Source organism: Ascaphus truei, chromosome 9 (assembly GCF_040206685.1).
Source record: "Ascaphus truei isolate aAscTru1 chromosome 9, aAscTru1.hap1, whole genome shotgun sequence".
In the NCBI taxonomy this organism is placed as follows: domain Eukaryota; kingdom Metazoa; phylum Chordata; class Amphibia; order Anura; family Ascaphidae; genus Ascaphus; species Ascaphus truei.
The window spans coordinates 45,128,044-45,149,778 of NC_134491.1; the positions used below are offsets into that span (position 1 = coordinate 45,128,044).

General features: G+C 47.6%; 1 long non-coding RNA gene across 1 annotated transcript in view; it reads left to right on the plus strand.

Moving 5' to 3' along the window:
* The first annotated feature begins 1,697 nt into the window (after positions 1-1,697).
* Positions 1,698-21,735, plus strand: part of LOC142502277 (uncharacterized) — a 28,527-nt gene continuing 8,489 nt past the window's right edge. Inside the window, exon 1 of the long non-coding RNA XR_012803710.1 lies at positions 1,698-1,804. This is a non-coding gene — a long non-coding RNA (uncharacterized LOC142502277). The remainder of the gene's footprint in view (positions 1,805-21,735) is intronic.

Below are 21,735 nucleotides of genomic sequence, written 5' to 3' on the forward strand. Positions count from 1 at the left end.
AGCCCCTTGGGGATATACTCCGCGAGCTGCTCAGCAGACGCATCCCGTGGTGTCTGGAAACAGAGAATCTGCGATCTGTCTCTTGTCTGGAATAGAGGAGAGAAAGAGAGAGGGAGATAGAGGGGGGAGAGAGATCTGGAGACAGGGGAGAAAAAATAGAAAGGGGAGAGAGGAGAGGCGGATCGCAGCCTCTGCATCTCTAGACAGCGTGGAATTACGCCCGCTGCGCAGCTGTCCTTTTTTAGTGTATGGACGAGTTTGGTACATGTGAGCGAGAAGGGGTGAGTGAGGTTTTAAAAATCCCTGCTCAAGATAAATTGCAGAACTGCTGCTGCAGAGGGAGAAATCAGTAACAGTCAAAAGGAGAAAATCCATCATATTCAGAGCTGGAGCAGAATTCTCCCATTAACCATCACTCTGGAACTGCATGACATTACCTGCAGCTAGACTGAAACCATATGTTTAAAAGTAGCACATATCTGTTTGCTGAAAATGTTTTGTTTGCCTTCAACCAACGCTCCAGGTTAGCTTTGAAAATGGAAGCTGTTTGTGCCTGTGAAACATTTTGCATTCTTTACTGCTTCACCCCTGAGACCCTGCTCCCAGCTAGATGGTGCTTATAAATAAACATATTTTCCTATTAGAGGTTGGGGCAAGGTTATTGATAAAAGTGTTTGTTGCAGCGTGCGAGACTCAGTGTATCAATTATCTACATTCTACAGGTAACTAAAACCTGGGACGCCTTGAACCAACTATTTTGTTGTCATTATTCCTTTCCCCTGTTAATGGTTTTGCTTCATCTTACAGAACTTTGGAAAACAGGACTATAATTCCTTGCAATCTTCTGACTTTTGCCATTTCCTTATCTCACAGCCTTACCGTGACTTTGTGCTTTGTTGCAGGACACAACCAGTTCACATTACTCTAGTCATTTTCTTAATAGGTCACAGTTGACCTCTGTTTCTAAATGTTGATATGTCCCCATTGTCTCAAGGCATTAAGGTTTCTTACTGTTCCACATTGGCTGTAATTACTGCGTGTCCTTTGCAAGCCCAAGGAGAAACAAATATATGCAAAGGCTGGTCATCTCCGCTGCAGCATCACACACGCTTTCAATTACTCGCGTTCCAGCACCGTTATTAAAATAAGGTCAGCTCAAAATACAGATAAATGAAAAAATGATAGAAAACAAATTGAAATCATTAAGAACATATCTTTCACAGCGCATAATGCTTTCTTTATTTATCCCTACAAGGTGACAAAAAACACAATTTCCAGTCTATAAATTGTTCACTTGTTTTATCCTGCAGACGCACTTACCAGGAGACCTTCCTAGTGTCTCTGTACGTTCTTCTTACTTACCAATTAGATTGTAAGCTCTCAATTAGATTGTAAGCTCTCAATTAGATTGTAAGCTCTTCGGGGCAGGGACTCCTCTTCCTAAATCTTACTTTTATGTCTGAAGCACTTCTTCCCATTATGTGTTATTTGTATTATTTGTTATTTATATGATTATGTCACGTGTATTACTGTTGTGAAGCGAGATGTACATTGATGCCGGTATATAAACAAAGATATACAGGCATACATACATTCTGCATCTCTACTTGACACTGAGGTTGCAATAATGTTGAAGAACTCAGCAATGTAACAGCTTCCCTATTCCTTTCTTTTATGTAGCCCTTGTTCCCCTTTAACTAGAAGGGATTACCAATGCTGCAGTTACCTGAAGGCTTGAGCCTCCGCCACTGCGAGCCTGGGGTGATTGGATGTCCGCCTCGGTGCAGCGCCTCCACCTGAAAGGGTAAGGATAAGCCCCTCCCAGGAACAATGACAGTAATACACTCACACAGGTGTGTATATATATATATATATATATATATATATATATATATATATATATATATATATATATATATAGCAACCTTTACTGTACACACTAATAACAGTACCCTGTACCCCACAGTATAATAGGCCCCAACCTGATACCACCAGTGAGTGTCCCCAAAGTACATTGGTTGCCAGGCACCAATAACCTGATGTCCTTCTCCCAATGTCAGGCCCACACAAAGTGTATGAAGTAGTGCTACGCCGTGAATTGTTGGTGCACTTGGTTGAGGTACCTGCCAAGTACTCCAGTACTCGGTGCGGCCAACTTAGGCTACGCTTATAGTGCTGGCGACGGTGACGTCAGGCTGCGGTCACTGGAAAAATCAAATTGAGATGACTTCCGTCGCGCTGCGCTTACTATAAGCGCACGCGACGGCGGCAATGCATTGTTTTGATGCAACGTCGCATCGCTGTTGCCGGCACTATAAGCGCAGCATTAGCGATGAGGATCTGTTGATCCAGCGACGTCGTTGTCCGCGATGGCGTCCGCCTCTATGTTGGGTGGTCTCCGGTAGGAGGGTCCCACCTTTAAGAGTCTATGTACGTAGGTGGTCTGGTCCAAGACCAGAGGCGGTGAATCACTGTGGGGCGTCTTCATTATCAGGTTACTGGGGAAATGTCCCTATCTGGGGGCCTTTCCCTGAAGCAGCCACAACCTACACGAGTGGGGCCTATCTGGGACCTAAGGGGGTACTCTGGCCTAGTCTGAGTGCCACTGACACTCAGACCCTACCTTCCCCTTCTCCATCCTGGCTCCAACTGACATTACTCCCCCTGATCGCGCCAAATGTATCTAGTCCTTCGCACCTGAGATCCTAAAGGCCCTATTGGCCGTTTGCACCATGTGATCTGCAGCCCTTGGGGCTGCTGCGAATTGTAGTCCCCTCTGAGCCTATCTCCTCATAGCCACGTGACTCTTCCCCTCCTGCGCATGCGCCGGATATCGCGAATGCGCCGGATATCGCGCATGCGCGATGACATCCAAGATGGTGGCGCCCTCTACTCTGCCCATTACGGAGCCCCCGGCGACCCGGTCGCCCCTCACACCACCACCCGCAGCTTCCCTAGCAACCAGATGCTTGCCAGGTATCCGCACATTATTATTATTATTTATACATTTGCACATTAAGATAGGTGAAATGCACAATAATACATATAAAAGTACATGCATCATTAAAAGCAATTACTAATTGAGGAACACATGTTGTAGCAGTTACAAAGTTACAACGGGGATACGGTCCCATGTTAAGCATTTTTAAGAAAACCAAAATGAAGACTACTTAAATTAAAGTCCTTGCACGGTTGCATCAACCCTGCTGGAAAGTAGGAAACGAGTGTATTTGATGATTTCACAATGGGGAATCAAATCCAGACATTAGAAGAATCAGAAGTTGTCAATAATAATGTAACCGGGGCTCCCAGTTGCCACACAAAGCCGACATTAGTTTCTAGCACCGAGAACGTGTTGCAGATCGATGATTCAACCATTTATAAGCCTATATCAATTCTAGCAGAGGCACAAAGGACACCTACAGTACAACGGCAGGAGATGTAACGAAAGGAGAAATGGGAGCAAATGGGTGAGCAGGTGGGGACAGATATTATTATTATTATTATCTACCACGTTTGTGTAACGATGCGCGGAACACGCCCCCTGCGGAGTGTCCCTTCCTTACCTGTTTACTTCTGATCGCCGCCCTCTAGCTGCGAGTCAAGATCCTGTGTCTTTAAGGATTCTGAAGCAAGCAACACCATCTTGCTTTCTGGCAAACCCTGCCCTCTTCATCCTGACAGGAAGTAAGCCTCTCTTTGACTTTCTCTCTGCTATTAGTCTTTTGCTGCCTTCCCTGGTGCCTGCTGGTACTCATCGCATACTGTTCCTGTCTGGACCTCCTTGAGACCTTTACTTATCTCCTGCGGATTCCGGAAGACTTGGACAGTCACTCTTATACTACTGAGGTTAGTTTAGGTACCTGCTAAGTAGGGCTCACCTTGACGTGGTAGTAGGCTTATAATTCCTTGGCCAATGGATTAGACTAAGAAACCTTATATTTATTTAGTTTCGCTGCACCTTGCTGTTTTTGTTACTATGCCTTTAAGAAGTCTGGACGTTCGCCAAGAAGCAATCCTTCTCTGGATGTTACCTTGTGCTCTGGACTCCATGCCCATGTTCCTGTATCATGTTTCTGGTTTCCGTTTCCAGACTCCCGTGCTGAAGCGTTGGCTTCCCACAACCCCCGCATTGGTGCCTGAGAACGCGTTCACTCCCGCTCTGCTGTCAGAGCATGCGCGCACATGCAGCTGGATCACTCGTGTCTCTGAGCTTGGCTCTGCACCTCCGGACGTGTCGCGCATTCTCATGCGCGCGGCGCGGTCACGTGACTACGTGCGCCAATCCCAAGCTGCGCGGCAACTTACTCCCTTCGTATCCCCTGCGGCCTCCCCACCTCGCTAACGGGTCCTTCCCTTTCTCCCTGCGCTTGTGAGGAGAGCACAAGCGTGACAGTTTGGTGCCGTTAAATCTCTCACCCTTGGTGATCTCCATCCCAATAATCCTAATGAACCTGGATAACAAACAGATTGAATTGAATCTATTTCAGTTCTTGAAGTGCCATTTAAAAAAAATATTGGTACTCTGGGAAGATGTTTATATTTTGTATTTTTGAAAAACAGTATTTATTGAAATCTGCAACCGTAGTGGTACGGTTCACTACTTACTTCAAACCAACAGATTTCATTTTTAGATATCTCAGCTAAAATAATCTTTATTTTTTCAGCTTGTAAGCAAGCAACTAAATCATTGTTTTGGGGCGAGGCCTTACCCCTCCCAGACAATGCATAGGTTTGCCCCATAAGGAAATCAAATTGCTGCCGTGGTCCGACTCCACTACTTCCAACGGAATGTACAGTATTAAGAAATCCTTTTAATCTCACGTTTCAGATTTGTAAACCGTTAAAACAGACAACAGAATGTCTACTAATTGCACAACCCCCTCAGCTGGGACAAACCAGACATAATACAGTGGTGCTAAATGTAGCATGAGGCCCGTGGCTGTGATAGAAGGTGTGGGATAGTGATAGAGGATGTGGGATAGTGATAGAGGGTGTGGGATAGTGATAGAAGGTGTGGGATAGAGATAGAAGGTGTGGGATAGAGATAGAAGGTGTGGGATAGAGATAGAAGGTGTGGGATAGAGATAGAAGGTGTGGGATAGAGATAGAAGGTGTGGGATAGAGATAGAAGGTGTGGGATAGAGATAGAAGGTGTGGGATAGAGATAGAAGGTGTGGGATAGAGATAGAAGGGGTGGGATAGAGATAGAAGGGGTGGGATAGTGATAGAAGGTGTGGGATAGTGATAGAAGGTGTGGGATAGAGATAGAAGGTGTGGGATAGTGATAGAAGGTGTGGGATAGAGATAGAGGGTGTGGGATAGAGATAGAGGGTGTGGGATAGTGATAGAGGGTGTGGGATAGTGATAGAGGGTGTGGGATAGTGATAGAGGGTGTGGGATAGTGATAGAGGGTGTGGGATAGTGATAGAGGGTGTGGGATAGTGATAGAGGGTGTGGGATAGTGATAGAGGGTGTGGGATAGTGATAGAGGGTGTGGGATAGAGATAGAAGGCGTGGGATAGAGATAGAAGGCGTGGGATAGTGATAGAAGGCGTGGGATAGTGATAGAAGGCGTGGGATAGTGATAGAAGGCGTGGGATAGTGATAGAAGGGGTGGGATAGAGATAGAAGGGGTGGGATAGAGATAGAAGGGGTGGGATAGAGATAGAAGGGGTGGGATAGAGATAGAAGGGGTGGGATAGAGATAGAAGGGGTGGGATAGAGATAGAAGGGGTGGGATAGAGATAGAAGGGGTGGGATAGAGATAGAAGGGGTGGGATAGAGATAGAAGGGGTGGGATAGAGATAGAAGGGGTGGGATAGAGATAGAAGGGGTGGGATAGAGATAGAAGGGGTGGGATAGAGATAGAAGGGGTGGGATAGAGATAGAAGGGGTGGGATAGAGATAGAAGGGGTGGGATAGAGATAGAAGGGGTGGGATAGAGATAGAAGGTGTGGGATAGAGATAGAAGGTGTGGGATAGAGATAGAAGGTGTGGGATAGAGATAGAAGGTGTGGGATAGAGATAGAAGGTGTGGGATAGAGATAGAAGGGGTGGGATAGTGATAGAAGGTGTGGGATAGTGATAGAAGGTGTGGGATAGTGATAGAGGGTGTGGGATAGTGATAGAGGGTGTGGGATAGAGATAGAGGGTGTGGGATAGAGATAGAGGGTGTGGGATAGTGATAGAGGGTGTGGGATAGTGATAGAGGGTGTGGGATAGTGATAGAGGGTGTGGGATAGTGATAGAGGGTGTGGGATAGTGATAGAGGGTGTGGGATAGAGATAGAAGGCGTGGGATAGAGATAGAAGGCGTGGGATAGTGATAGAAGGCGTGGGATAGTGATAGAAGGCGTGGGATAGTGATAGAAGGCGTGGGATAGTGATAGAAGGGGTGGGATAGAGATAGAAGGGGTGGGATAGAGATAGAAGGGGTGGGATAGAGATAGAAGGGGTGGGATAGAGATAGAAGGGGTGGGATAGAGATAGAAGGGGTGGGATAGAGATAGAAGGGGTGGGATAGAGATAGAAGGGGTGGGATAGAGATAGAAGGGGTGGGATAGAGATAGAAGGGGTGGGATAGAGATAGAAGGGGTGGGATAGACATAGAAGGGGTGGGATAGACATAGAAGGTGTGGGATAGACATAGAAGGTGTGGGATAGACATAGAAGGTGTGGGATAGACATAGAAGGTGTGGGATAGAGATAGAAGGTGTGGGATAGAGATAGAAGGTGTGGGATAGAGATAGAAGGTGTGGGATAGAGATAGAAGGGGTGGGATAGTGATAGACGGCGTGGGATAGAGATAGAGGGCGTGGGATAGAGATAGAAGGGTGGGATAGAGATAGAAGGGTGGGATAGAGATATAGGGTGTGGGATAGAGATAGAAGGGTGGGATAGAGATAGAAGGGTGGGATAGAGATAGAAGGGTGGGATAGAGATAGAAGGTGTGGGATAGTGATAGAAGGGTGGGATAGAGATATAGGGTGGGATAGAGATATAGGGTGGGATAGAGATAGAAGGGGTGGGATAGTGATAGAAGGGTGGGATAGAGATATAGGGTGTGGGATAGAGATAGAAGGGTGGGATAGAGATAGAAGGGTGGGATAGAGATAGAAGGTGTGGGATAGAGATAGAAGGGGTGGGATAGAGATAGAAGGGGTGGGATAGAGATAGAAGGGGTGGGATAGAGATAGAAGGGGTGGGATAGAGATAGAAGGGGTGGGATAGAGATAGAAGGGGTGGGATAGAGATAGAAGGGGTGGGATAGAGATAGAAGGGGTGGGATAGAGATAGAAGGGGTGGGATAGAGATAGAAGGTGTGGGATAGACATAGAAGGTGTGGGATAGACATAGAAGGTGTGGGATAGACATAGAAGGTGTGGGATAGACATAGAAGGTGTGGGATAGAGATAGAAGGTGTGGGATAGAGATAGAAGGTGTGGGATAGAGATAGAAGGTGTGGGATAGAGATAGAAGGTGTGGGATAGAGATAGAAGGTGTGGGATAGAGATAGAAGGGGTGGGATAGAGATAGAAGGGGTGGGATAGAGATAGAAGGGGTGGGATAGAGATAGAAGGGGTGGGATAGAGATAGAAGGGGTGGGATAGTGATAGACGGCGTGGGATAGAGATAGAGGGCGTGGGATAGAGATAGAAGGGTGGGATAGAGATAGAAGGGTGGGATAGAGATATAGGGTGTGGGATAGAGATAGAAGGGTGGGATAGAGATAGAAGGGTGGGATAGAGATAGAAGGGTGGGATAGAGATAGAAGGTGTGGGATAGTGATAGAAGGGTGGGATAGAGATATAGGGTGGGATAGAGATAGAAGGGGTGGGATAGTGATAGAAGGGTGGGATAGAGATATAGGGTGTGGGATAGAGATAGAAGGGTGGGATAGAGATAGAAGGGTGGGATAGAGATAGAAGGGTGGGATAGAGATAGAAGGGTGGGATAGAGATAGAAGGGTGGGATAGAGATAGAAGGGTGGGATAGAGATATAGGGTGTGGGATAGAGATAGAAGGGTGGGATAGAGATAGAAGGGTGGGATAGAGATAGAAGGGTGGGATAGAGATAGAAGGTGTGGGATAGTGATAGAAGGGTGGGATAGAGATATAGGGTGGGATAGAGATAGAAGGGGTGGGATAGTGATAGAAGGGTGGGATAGAGATATAGGGTGTGGGATAGAGATAGAAGGGTGGGATAGAGATAGAAGGGTGGGATAGAGATAGAAGGGTGGGATAGAGATAGAAGGTGTGGGATAGTGATAGAAGGGTGGGATAGAGATATAGGGTGTGGGATAGAGATAGAAGGGTGGGATAGAGATAGAAGGTGTGGGATAGATATAGCTGTGGTCACTTTATACTAACAGAAGTTTGGGCAGAAAAGCATAGTGTACCTCAAGAGCGGCCAACTCCAGTCCTCAAGGGCAACAGGGCAGGTTTTAAGGATATCCCTGCTTCAGCTCAGGTGGCTCAGTTACTGGCTGAGCCACTGATTGAGCCAACTCTGCTGAAGCAGGGATAACCTTCAAACCTGACCTGTTGGTGGCCCTTGACTGAAGTTGGCCGCTCCTGGTGTAACTGATAACTGCAGAAGATGAACCACTACTTCCTAAAGCACCTGGCTCCACCAGTGCAAGTGCCCCCCCACCCCCCGTGACTGCAGTATCCCCTCATTCAGCACTTCTATAGCAGCCTGTCATGTCATTACTTCCATTGATGGCTGTTGGCTAATTTCACTCCATCGCTCCCTTACACACTTGTCTTGTTCCCTACAGCTGAGTCTCTCCTTCACCTTCCTGGCTTTTTTTTTTTTTTTTTTTTTTACTGTCCCCTAGTTTCCCCTTTTTACCCTATTGCATCCTGTTACCATCTGAACTGTCCCATCTTCCCCTGTAAATAACAGTAAATGGAAAATTATTAGAAGCCTAAAATGCAGACAGGGAATTCCAGACTGCTGACTGTGTGGCACTGAATGTACTAACCTCAGCAGCCAGATCCCAGCAGCAGCAAAGTGAAACAACCATTGGTAGAATCCCATCTAATAACTGAATTCTCAGCTCCATTGGCTGTGCAGACTCCCAAGGTTATTTAGTAACACAATACTCTTTTCTAACAGTAAACACTTCTAGTTCTTGTGTAATTAGTTAGTCACTGTGGAGTTTTGTAAAGGTCAATGGTTTGAAATACAGTGCTACAAATTGTGCCGAAAGACAATAAATCTCTCAAAATTATCTTTGCGCTCTCAGCACCAAAGGATTTTTTTCCCCCATTGTAAATCTTAATCTGAAGAGGGCTATGTTGGGACGTGAATATCTGTGGTTATCCTTAGGCCAGTTTCTCCCTTCATTATCATTAACAACTGATTCCCAAGCGCCTATTCTCGCAGCTCCAAAGTTGGCTTTGCCAAACCGGGCGGTTTAACATGCATGTCCCCAGATTAGTTTTGAAGCGGGATGATCTGAAGGGGGCGCTAACTTCCCCCGGAGCCTGAGAGAGGCCCCCCTCCACCACACAAAAGACCTATTTCAGGCTCTGTAGCTGAGGTTCCCGAATCCAGTCCTCATGGACCACTAACAGTGCAGGTTCTCATTAGCACAGGTGTCCAATCATTTTGATTGAACCACCTGTGCTCAAGCAGGGAGTATCCTTAAACCCTGCATGGTTAGCGTTACCTGAAGACTTGAGTTGGGAACCTCTGTGCCAGAGGGAACTCGCCGTTCCTATCTCACCTGACTGGGGTTACCAGGTGTCCAGTGTTGAACCGGACTGTCCTGTATTTGGACACTGTCCAGTAAAGAATTAGAGGTAATACTAGACATGTGTGTGTCCTGGTATTACCTCTCTGGACATGTATGTGTATACCGGTATTACCTCTCTGGGCGTGTACGTGTATACCGGTATTACCTCTGTGGGCGTGTGTGTGTCCTGGTATTACCTCTCTGGACATGTATGTGTATACCGGTATTACCTCTCTGGGCGTGTACGTGTATACCGGTATTACCTCTCTGGGCGTGTATGTGTATACCGATATTACCTCTCTGGGCATGTTTGTGTATACCAGTATTACCTCTCTGGGCATGTGTGTGTATACCGATATTACCTCTCTGGGCATGTTTGTGTATACCGGTATTACCTCTCTGGGCATGTGTGTGTATACCGATATTACCTCTCTGGGCATGTTTGTGTATACCAGTATTACCTCTCTGGGTGTGTACGTGTATACCGATATCACCTCTCTGGGCATGTATGTGTATACTGGTATTACCTCTCTGGGTGTGTATGTGTATACCGGTATTACCTCTCTGGGCGTGTATATGTATACCGGTATTACCTCTCTGGGCGTGTATATGTATACCGGTATTACCTCTCTGGGCGTATATATGTATACCGGTATTACCTCTCTGGGTGTGTATGTGCATACCGGTATTACCTCTCTGGGTATGTACGTGTATACCGATATTACCTCTCTGGACATGTATGTGTATACCGGTATTACCTCTCTGGACATGTATGTGTATACCGGTATTACCTCTCTGGGCGTGTATGTGTATACCGGTATTACCTCTCTGGACATGTATGTGTATACCGGTATTGCCTCTCTGGGCGTGTATGTGTATACCGGTATTACCTCTCTGGGCGTGTACGTGTATACCGGTATTACCTCTCTGGGCGTGTATGTGTATACCGATATTACCTCTCTGGGCATGTTTGTGTATACCAGTATTACCTCTCTGGGCATGTGTGTGTATACCGATATTACCTCTCTGGGCATGTTTGTGTATACCGGTATTACCTCTCTGGGCATGTGTGTGTATACCGATATTACCTCTCTGGGCATGTTTGTGTATACCAGTATTACCTCTCTGGGTGTGTACGTGTATACCGATATCACCTCTCTGGGCATGTATGTGTATACTGGTATTACCTCTCTGGGTGTGTATGTGTATACCGGTATTACCTCTCTGGGCGTGTATATGTATACCGGTATTACCTCTCTGGGCGTGTATATGTATACCGGTATTACCTCTCTGGGCGTATATATGTATACCGGTATTACCTCTCTGGGTGTGTATGTGCATACCGGTATTACCTCTCTGGGCATGTATGTGCATACCGGTATTACCTCTCTGGGCGTATATATGTATACCGGTATTACCTCTCTGGGTGTGTATGTGCATACCGGTATTACCTCTCTGGGGGTGTATGTGTATACCGGTATTACCTCTCTGGGTGTGTATGTGTATACCTGTATTACCTCTCTGGGTGTGTATGTGCATACCGGTATTACCTCTCTGGGTGTGTATGTGTATACCGGTATTACCTCTCTGGGCGTGTATGTGTATACCGGTATTACCTCTCTGGGGGTGTATGTGTATACCGGTATTACCTCTCTGGGCGTGTATGCGTATACCGGTATTACCTCTCTGGGCGTGTACGTGTATACCGGTATTACCTCTCTGGGGGTGTATGTGCATACCGGTATTACCTCTCTGGGCGTATATATGTATACCGGTATTACCTCTCTGGGTGTGTACGTGTATACCGATATTACCTCTCTGGACATGTATGTGTATACCGGTATTACCTCTCTGGGCGTGTATGTGTATACCAATATTACCTCTCTGGGCGTGTATGTGTATACCGGTATTACCTCTCTGGGCGTGTATGTGTATACCGGTATTACCTGTCTGGGTGTGTATGTGTATACCGGTATTACCTCTCTGGGCGTGTATGTGTATACCGGTATTACCTCTCTGGGCGGGTATGTGTATACCGGTATTACCTCTCTGGGCGGGTATGTGTATACCAATATTACCTCTCTGGGCGTGTATGTGTATACCGGTATTACCTCTCTGGGCGTGTATGTATATACCGGTATTACCTCTCTGGGCGTGTATGTGTATACTGGTATTACCTCTCTGGGCGTGTACGTGTATACCGGTATTACCTCTCCGGGAGTGTATGTGTATACCGGTATTACCTCTCTGGGCGTGTATGTGTATACCGGTATTACCTCTCTGGGCGTGTATGTGTATACCGGTATTACCTCTCTGGACGTGTCTGTGTATACCGGTATTACCTCTCTGGGCGTGTCTGTGTATACCGGTATTACCTCTCTGGGCGTGTCTGTGTATACCGGTATTACCTCTCTGGGTGTGTATGTGTATACCGGTATTACCTCTCTGGGCGTGTATGTGTATACCGGTATTACCTCTCTGGGCGTGTATGTGTATACCAGTATTGCCTCTCTGGGCGTGTATGTGTATACCGGTATTACCTCTCTGGGCGTGTATGTGTATACCAGTATTGCCTCTCTGGGCGTGTATGTGTATACCGGTATTACCTCTCTGGGCGTGTATGTGTATACCAGTATTACCTCTCTGGGTGTGTATGTGTATACCGGTATTACCTCTCTGGGCGTGTATGTGTATACCGGTATTACCTCTCTGGGCGTGTATGTGTATACCGGTATTACCTCTCTGGGCGTGTATGTGTATACCGGTATTACCTCTCTGGGCGTGTATGTGTATACCGGTATTACCTCTCTGGGCGTGTATGTGTATACCGGTATTACCTTTCTGGGCGTGTATGTGTATACCGGTATTACCTCTCTGGGCGTGTATGTGTATACCGGTATTACCTCTCTGGGCGTGTATGTGTATACCGGTATTACCTCTCTGGGCATGTATGTGTATACCGGTATTACCTCTCTGGGCGTGTATGTGTATACCGGTATTACCTCTCTGGGCGTGTATGTGTATACCGGTATTACCTCTCTGGGCGTGTATGTGTATACCGGTATTACCTCTCTGGGTGTGTATGTGTATACCGGTATTACCTCTCTGGGCATGTATGTGTATACCGGTATTACCTCTCTGGGCGTGTATGTGTATACCGGTATTACCTCTCTGGGCGTGTATGTGTATACCGGTATTACCTCTCTGGGTGTGTATGTGTATACCGGTATTACCTCTCTGGGCGTGTATGTGTATACCGGTATTACCTCTCTGGGCGTGTATGTGTATACCGGTATTACCTCTCTGGGCGTGTATGTGTATACCGGTATTACCTCTCTGGGCGTTTATGTGTATACAGGTATTACCTCTCTGGGCGTGTATGTGTATGCCGGTATTACCTCTGTGGGTGTGTATGTGTATACTGGTATTACCTCTCTGGGCGTGTATGTGTATACCGGTATTGCCTCTCTGGGCGTGTATGTGTATACCGGTATTGCCTCTCTGGGCGTGTATGTGTATACCGTATTACCTCTCTGGGCGTGTATGTTTATACCGGTATTACCTCTCTGGGCGTGTATGTGTATACCGGTATTGCCTCTCTGGGCGTGTATGTGTATACAGGTATTACCTCTCTGGGCGTGTATGTGTATACCGGTATTGCCTCTCTGGGCGTGTATGTGTATACCGGTATTACCTTTCTGGGCGTGTATGTGTATACCGGTATTACCTCTCTGGGCGTGTATGTGTATACCGGTATTGCCTCTCTGGGCGTGTATGTGTATACCGGTATTGCCTCTCTGGGCGTGTATGTGTATACAGGTATTACCTCTCTGGGCGTGTATGTGTATACCGGTATTGCCTCTCTGGGCGTGTATGTGTATACCGGTATTGCCTCTCTGAGCGTGTATGTGTATACCGGTATTACCTCTCTGGGCGTGTATGTGTATACCAGTATTACCTCTCAGGGCGTGTATGTGTATACCGGTATTACCTCTCTGAGCGTGTATGTGTATACCGGTATTGCCTCTCTGGGCGTGTATGTGTATACCGGTATTGCCTCTCTGTACATAGTGACCTGACCACCTTGGGGGGGCCGCAGGATTTCCCTGAGCAGGGAGAGAGCAGGGCTGTTGCGAGGGGGCTGGGCAGCTTCCTCCATCCTGATTTACTGCTGCTGGGTAATGCAGCCAATCAGCAGGAGGTGTCAGGACCATGGTGGCAGGGCCAAGCAGAGGAGGAAACAGCATGGAGCAGAGGTGTGTGTGTGTCTCGAGCGCGTCGCACCTTTCACCATTGTGTCCTGTATTTTTGGAAAACCACCTGGCCGCCCTCCTCACCTCCTTCAGGCGGAGAGGGGAAAACATGCTATTTGTTTGAAGCAGTTTAGCTTTTGCACTTTTCGGAGCTACTAGAATTCAGCTAGTTTGCAAAAAATGCGCTTTTGGTAATTCTGTCCGGATTTGCAGAACCGGCATGAAACCGCTCCTAAGGAAAGCCTTTTCCGGACGTATTGGAGACGCAAGAAAGAATTACAGAATAGCAATGCATGCCAATCCGCTTCCGATGGGCACTTTAGACGTGGATTGCCACGCTAAAAGAATAATCCCCCCCTCCCCACAGTGTACATTAGGTGTCACTGCCAAATCCAGCAGCGAATAAGCTATTTTCCTCCCTGTTGCAAGCAGGATAAAATATCTTGTCTTTATCAATCAGAGAAATGCAAAGAAAGGGGATTCACTAGTCAGACACATCTAAGAACAGTAATCGGTACAGTAAGTGATGTGTGAATGGGGAAGTTAGTCGCCAGCCTCTGTAGGAATTTTCTGCAATAGGTGACGGGTGGTGGTAACCACGAGTGTTTGCCAAACAGTGACGGTAATTTGGCGCGTCTTAGATTGTAAGCTCTCCGGGGCAGGGAATTCCTTTCCTATTGTCTGACTTTGTTTCGCTTAATGCAGGAGTTCTCAACTCTAGTCCTCATGACCCCCCCCCCCCCCTGAGGTCAGGTCTTCAGGATATCCCTGCTTCAGCACAGATGACTCAATCGGTCCCTGTTAAAGCACATGTGGCTCAATCAGTGGCTCAAACTCAGCCACTGATTGAGCCAACTGTGCTGACGCAGGGATATCCTTAAAACCTAACTTGGGGGGGAGGGGATCATAAGGTCTCGCGTTGAGCCCCCCTGGCTTAATGTATTATAATTCCATGTACTGTATTGTCTGTGCAAAGCGCTGAGTACACTATTTACTTTGTGTTCACCATTAATAAGTGTTAGCAATTTCATTGCAATAACATCTATAAGTGCCTTGTGTTTATTGGTCCTGCGCGTGACTGCTGGAAATGCTGCAGTTTTACTGATCTCTCCAGCAGCGAAGGACCCGATAACTGCAACTTTAGCTGAGCTGTTAAGTGAATGTCAAACTGGAGCACAAGTTAGCGGGCTTCGATTTGGTGGAATATCAGAATGCGATAGGCTTATATTGTGTGTGTTTTTCTTCTTTAATATCCAGCGTTACGGCACTGGTTAGATTCGGCATTTTTAAGTGTAACATAATGTCGTTTGCTCATCTCTGCACAGAATGGTAATGGGAAGATCTCTCTCTGCTATAAACATGGATTCGTTCAAATACGTTTCCTTTAATGACCTTTATTCTCCCGTTTTACAAGCGAGCCACCTATTGATTCGACAAGACTGCTGTATAGAGGTGGTGTCAAAAACACACTAACATCAACACATCTTGTTTTTGTGGAGAGCTTGTCGCGTTGTCGTACTCCTGCTGGTGTTGGTGAATCTTGCTGTATGTTTCCACGAAGCTCTTACATTTAAACACCCTTATGGATCCATTACTTTTTAGCCACTCTTATGGGGAATGTTTAATCTTAACCGCTTCAGTGCCAGATTCATACATTGTCTCCCCCTCGCATATAAGAGTTAACGTACTGGGATCTAAGTCTTGCTATTGCCTTTTTCCTTTAGGGAAACATGAATGATTAGAGCAGTTTTATTGAATTACTAGCTAAAGTACCCGGCTTCGCACGAGTTGTAGTACTCTGGAGTCATCTTTTCTATTGAAGACCTAAATCTGTGACTCAATCAATAATCGCGCCCTCTTTAACCAGATCAATAATTCCATCTTGTAGTGAGTGAGGCTGCACCTCCAACCCTCACTCACTGAGACTCCCACCCCAACTCCCAGTCACTGAGACTCCCATCACAACCCCCACTCACTGAGACTCCCACCCCAACCCTCACTCACTGAGACACCCACCCCAACCCCCACTCACTGAGACTCCCACCCCCCACTCACTGACTCTCACCCCATCCCCCACTCACTGACTCCCACCCCAACCCCCACTCACTGAGACTCCCATCTCACCCTCCTCACTGACTTCCACCCCAACCCCCCCTCACTGAGAATCCCACCCCATCTCCCGGTCACTGAGACTCGCACCCCAACCCCCACTCAGTGAGACTTCCATCCCAACAATGAGCCACTGAGACTCCCATCACAACCCCCACTCACTGAGACTCCCATTCCAACCCCCACTCACTGAGACACCCACCCAACCCCCACTCACTGAGAATCCCACCCCATCTCCCGGTCACTGAGACTCCCACCCCAACCCCCACTCAGTGAGACTCCCACCCCAACTCCCAGTCACTGAGACTCCCATCACAACCCCCACTCACTGAGACTCCCAACCCTCACTCACTGAGACACCCACCCCAACCCCCACTCACTGAGACTCCCACCCCAACCCCGACTCAATGAGACTCCCACCCCATCCCCCACTCATTGAGACACCCACCCCAAGCCCCACTCACTGAGACTCCCACCCCAAATCCCCCTCACTGACTCCCACCCCAACCCCCACTCACTGAGACTCCCAACCCCCACTCACTGAGACTCCCATCTCAACCCCCCTCACTGAGACTCCCATCTCAACCCCCCTCACTGACTGCCACCCCAACTCCCGGTTATTGAGACTCCCATCCCAACCACCACTCAGTGAGACTTCCACCAAAATGATAATGACATCCACCCTCTTCACTGTCACACTCCCTCAGTGACACTCACACCCCATCAGTGACCTTCCTCTTACTCCCCCTCTCTTACTCCCCACTCCCTCTCTTACTCACTCACCTCTCCCTCTCTTACACCCCCACTTATCTCTTACAACCCCACCCCTGTGTCCCACACTCTCCCCCTAAGAAATTTCCAGAGGTCCGCCAGCTCAGCGTGGTGACCAATCACATACCTCTCTAACTAACCAATCAGTGGCCTTACTTGAACTAGAAAAAAAAAAAAACAGAAGAAAAAATAAACTAAAATAAATAAATATATAAAATAACCCCCAGGCGCACACCCCCTTAGTATGCATGCAACGTTTCAGGTGTCTAGGTTTCATGGTCTTGGATCTGTGGCTCTGACAGACACACACAGGCTCTTTTATTATTATAGATTTCAAAGAAGGATCTACTATTTCTTCATGGTTAACACCTCAATTCATTGGCTTCTCTACCCTATTATTTTGCCTTGATAAATATAGAGGAGAAAATAATGCAGGTGACGTTTTGTATACTTGAGTCATTCTTGCTACATTTATTTAAGACTGCAGTTCCATTTATTATCAGAGATTCAAACCTATGTGACAAAAGAACATGTCGTAATGTCAAAGCTGCAGTGATCAGGACTCGGAAAACTGTACAAAAAATCTCTTCAGTGCTGCAGTGCACAGCTCTGTTCTCCCAATGTGCTTTGTAAACAGGGGATTAAGTGCTGACTTCAGCTGTCACACACACTCCACAACTGTTTGGGCTTCTGCATTTCTACTACCTGAGGCTACAGGACAATTATGATAGTTTTCATATTTGCTGACCGCAATGTTATCTTTAGGGGAGGAACGAGGTTTGCTGCAGCTAAATTATAAGCAATTTTAGTTTCAAAAAGTCGTTTTGCAAGTCTCCAATTTCTGGTACAAAAAAAAAAAGTGTAACCACTAGAAAAATTGTGGAACACTTCGTCCTACTTCTAGAAAATGTTATTCCACTTTTCTGCAGAAGAAGCTTTGCATGAGGTTACAAACACATTAAATGTGGTTATAGAGACCTCTTCCTTGTGTTTATAATTTCCACTGAGAACGTCTGTAATTCTTTCCTTTGCTTTAGGAAGAACACAGGCTAGCTACAGGAATTAAAGGTCACTCAATGGTCAGTGATGGTCAGCAGATGCAGCACCTGCTTTCCCTGCTGGTCAGTCAGATGTAATCTCCTTATAAACACCGCTCTCTGCGGCCCATTACTTTTTCTTTCGGACGTGTGGGTGGGAGACAGTGACTGGGTGGGTGGGAGACAGTGACTGGGTGGGTGGGAGACAGTGACTGGGTGGGTGGGAGACAGTGACTGGGTGGGTGGGAGACAGTGACTGGGTGGGTGGGAGACAGTGACTGGGTGGGTGGGAGACAGTGACTGGGTGGGTGGGGGACAGTGACTGGGTGGGTGGGAGACAGTGACTGGGTGGGTGGGAGACAGTGACTGGGTGGGAGACAGTGACTGGGTGGGAGACAGTGACTGGGTGGGTGACACGGTGACTGGGTGGGTGGGAGACAGTGACTGGGTGGGTGGGAGACAGTGACTGGGTGGGTGGGAGACAGTGACTGGGTGGGAGACAGTGACTGGGTGGGAGACAGTGACTGGGTGGGAGACAGTGACTGGGTGGGAGACAGTGACTGGGTGGGAGACAGTGACTGTGTGGGTGACAGTGACTGTGTGGGTGACAGTGGCTGGGTGGGTGACAGGGTGACAGAGACTGGGTGGGTGACAGGGTGACAGAGACTGGGTGGGTGACAGGGTGACAGAGACTGGGTGGGTGACAGGGTGACAGAGACTGGGTGGGTGACAGGGTGACAGAGACTGGGTGGGTGACAGGGTGACAGAGACTGGGTGGGTGACAGGGTGACAAGTGACTGGGTGGGTGGGTGACAGTGACTGGGTGGGTGACAGTGACTGGGTGGGTGACAGTGACTGAGTGGGTGACAGTGACTGAGTGGGTGACAGTGACTGAGTGGGTGACAGTGACTGACAGTGACTGAGTGGGTGACAGTGACTGAGTGGGTGACAGTGACTGAGTGGGTGACAGTGACTGAGTGGGTGACAGTGACTGAGTGGGTGACAGTGACTGAGTGGGTGACAGTGACTGAGTGGGTGACAGTGACTGAGTGGGTGACAGTGACTGAGTGGGTGACAGTGACTGAGTGGGTGACAGTGACTGAGTGAGTGACTGAGTGGGTGGGTGACAGTGACTGGGTGGGTGACAGTGACTAACAGTGACTGGGTGGGTGGGAGACAGTGACTGGGTGGGTGACAGTGACTGGGTGGGTGACAGTGACTGGGTGGGTGACAGTGACTGAGTGGGTGACAGTGACTGGGTGGGTGACAGTGACTCGGTGGGTGACAGTGACTGAGTGGGTGACAGTGACTGAGTGGGTGGGTGACAGTGACTGGGTGGGTGACAGTGACTAACAGTGACTGGGTGGGAGACAGTGACTAACAGTGACAGTGACTTACCTTGACCGGGTTGGTGCAGTTTGCCGCCGGACGCTTGCTCCTCCTGCCCCCGATATCCCTGCGGCAGCTGCCCGGGATGGGAGGTGGGCTTGGGGGCGCGGGCTGGGGGGGGGGGGGGAGGAGGGCACGGGAGGTGAGCTCGTGGGGGATGCGAGAAGCTAGCCGCGGAGGGAAGCGGTGAGAAGCAGGCCGCTGGAGGAGCTGAATTATTTAATTATTACTTCCCCCTCCGCCCCACGTTGGGAGCAGGGGGGGGGAGCGGGCCCGCAGAGGAGCTGCGTGTTGCTTCCCCTTCCGCCCCACGTTGGGAGCAGGGAAGGGGGTGGGGAGCGGGCCTAGCGCATGCGCGCCGGGATCGCAGGGAATCGGCGCCATTTTTTTAAACTTTTTTTTTTTTTTTTTTTTTAATTAATTTGTCGCCCGGCCGGATTTATTGCGGGCCGCACAGAGAGGCCAGGCGGGCCGTATGTTGTGCAGCCCTGATTTAGATATTGACTATTATTTTCACATTCTTCGTCAATGTTTAGTTGAAATTACAATGCTTAAGATTTTTATTTGCCGACACCTAACAGGCATTCTGTTACCTTATAACAGGGGGCAACTCCAGTCCTCAAGGGCCACCAATAGATCCGATTTTCAGGATATGCCTGCTTCAGCACAGGTGGCTCAGTATCTGAGCCACCTGTGCTGAAGCAGAGACTGAGTGAACAGGTTTATCCTCAAAACCTGACCTGTTAGTGGCCCTTGAGGATGAGAGTTGGCCCACGCCAGCCTTATAACATCAGCTACAGAAGAAAAATACCCTGATAACCATACTCCATTTCTGAGGCATAATTACAGTGCACAGAAAAAGGGATTTTAACCATAAGCTCTTCAAATAGTATGAGAAAGCGTAATATTGTAGCGCAGATTGCATTTTAGCCCTTCAAGAATGGAATTTATTTGAAAATATGGATGCAGAGCAGACTTTCCAGCAGCATACAGCTATCTTTCTCCTTTACTAATGGCAGGAGATTTTCAAACCCTTTTGCTTCCGTGGCATCACCAGCAGCTCCTGCCATTTACCTGTCACTTAGAATCATACTTAATGTGCATGTTGCATCCATTTGGCACTTTCCATGTGTTCTTTCACATCCAGTTCAGATATCCGACAGCCGCGGTGAAGATAAGTGTAGTGTCAACCAGGGGCTCAAAATCATCACATCCCAATCAGGATGCATCAAAAGTATTTAATGGCTTGAAGCGGGTTTTATTATGCTTTGTGTCATAACTGTGTCAAGCTCATAAAATAAGAAAGGCAGAAGTGTATTGAGAGGTCCATCCAATTCCCCGGTAACTTCATCAGCACCGGAGGCACCTTGCACCTGGAGGACGGACGTCACACAACGCATTGTGCCGGCCTTGAATCAGCGGGCCGCAGGTGGACACATCCGTCTGCAATGAGGTTCATGCCAGCGCTGATTCTTCAGAGATTTTTTTTTGCCGCAAATAAAAGGGGGGAGGAGGGGGGAAGGTGAATCCTATAAATTAAAACTGGCAAAACTCCTTAACCCTGGGGTTCTCAAATCCAGTCCTCAAGACTCCCCAGCAGGGCGGGATTTGAGGATATCCCAGCTTCAGCACAGGTGGCTCAATCAGTGGCTCATTCACTGATTAAGCCACCTGTGCTGAAGCAGTGACTGCTTGAGCCACCAGTGGTGTAGCAGGGACTGATTGAGCCACCTGTGCTGAAGCAGGAATATCCTGAAAACCTGACCTGTTGGGGGTCTTGAGAACCCTCGACTTAATACGTGCACAATAAGAGAAATATCCAAAGTGAGCTTCTCAGCCTGCACTGATTTTAAGGGCAAAATATCTCTTCTCCTTACTGCATTGGTCCCTATTTACTGATATGCACTTTCCTTCTGTCCTTCATAAACAACCACGCTCTAAAATCATTGGCATGTTATTGAGATGTTGATTTATTATTTACTTGGAGAAAAGAACTGGATGTGAGGCTAATAAAGCCATAGTGTTGTTTTTGTGAACAAAGATATTATCAGCATCTAATGATTGTCCCTCCTTCCCTGTTCTACTTATCTCAGCAATGATAACTACTCATTTGTTGACTAGCTGTCTGAAATATCTTTGTTACGACGTACAATTAGAACAATAGGGAGAACTATTAAATAATTACAACATTATAGGAAGCATTTTTCTTCTTTAGGGTGTTTATTCTCCTCCACTTGGTATTGATAATTCAGCAGTTGCGGTTTGTAAATCCATACGATTCTTGTATGTCGGACGTGTCCAGAGGATACATATTGACAGAAGCTCAGCAAGAGCAGCGGAGATCCATAAACAATGCAACTAATTTGGGGGGAAGCGTAATCAGGCTGCAATTATCCCCCCGGGGTTCCACAGATACAATAAAAGAAATCCA